The sequence below is a fragment of the Trichechus manatus genome, unplaced genomic scaffold (genome assembly GCF_000243295.1).
Source record: "Trichechus manatus latirostris isolate Lorelei unplaced genomic scaffold, TriManLat1.0 scaffold00082, whole genome shotgun sequence".
Taxonomy (NCBI): Eukaryota; Metazoa; Chordata; class Mammalia; order Sirenia; family Trichechidae; genus Trichechus; species Trichechus manatus.
The window spans coordinates 2,454,101-2,455,327 of record NW_004444018.1 but is presented as its reverse complement, the minus strand read 5'-3'; positions in this window follow the sequence as shown (position 1 = coordinate 2,455,327).

Sequence of the window (1,227 nt, the reverse complement as noted above, 5' to 3'; positions counted from 1 at the left end):
ATGGAGATTAGACCTTTGTCTGACTTGTACTGTCCAAAAATTTTTTCCCAGTCTGTAGGTTCTCTTTTGACTCTTTTGGTGAAGTCTTTTGAAGAGCATAAGTGTTTGATTTTTAGAAGATCCCAGTCATCTAGCTTATCTTCTGGGGTTTGTGTGTTGATGGTTATGGTTTGTATCCAGTTATTGCCATGTATTAAGGCCTGTAGCGTTGGTCCAATTTTTTCTTCTATGAACTTTATGGTTTTTGGCTTTATATTTAGGTTTTTGATCCATTTTGAATTAGTTTTTGTATATGGCATGAGGTATGGGTCTTGTTTCATTTTTTTGCACATGGATATCCAGTTTTGCCAGCACCATTTGTTATAAAGACTGTCTGTTCCCTGTCTGATGGACTTTGAGCCCTTGTCGAAGATCAGGTGACCGTAGGTGGATGGATTTACATCTGGGTTCTCAATTCTGTTCCATTGGTCAATGTATCTGTTGTTGTAGCAGTACCAGGCTGTTTTGACTATGGTAGCTGTATAGTAGGTTCTGAGGTCAGGAGGTGTGAGTCCTCCTACTTCATTGTTCTTCTTCAATAGTGCTTTACTTATCCAGGGATTCTTCCCCTTCCATGTAAAGTTAATGACTAGTTTTTCCATCTCTTTAAAGAATGTTGTTGATATTTGGATCTGGATTGCATTGTATTTGTAAGTTGCTTTGGGTGGAATTGTCATTTTCATGATGTTGAGTGTACCTATCCATGATCATGGTGTGTTTTTCCATTTATGTAGATCTCTTTTTGGTTTCTTGCAGCAGTGTTTTGTAGTTCTCTTTGTATAGGTCTTTTACATCCCTAGTTAGATTTATTCCTAAGTATTTTATTTTTTTAGGGGCGCTTATAAATGGTATTCTTTTCCTGATTTCCTTTTCTTCATTCTCCTTATTGGTGTATAGGAATCCAACTGATTTTTGTACGTTTATCATGTATCCTACTACTCTGCTGAATCTTTCTATTAGTTCCAGTAGTTTTCTCGTGGAGTTTTTTGGGTTTTCCATGTATGGTATCATATCATCTGCAAATAGGAACAGTTTAACTTCTTCATTACCAATTTGGATGCCCTTTGTTTCTTTCTGTTGCCTTATTGCTCTAGCTAGGACTTCCAGCACAGTGTTAAATAGGAGTGGTGATAAAGGACATCCTTGTCTTGTTCCTGTTTTCAAGGGGAATGTTTTCAGCCTCTCTCC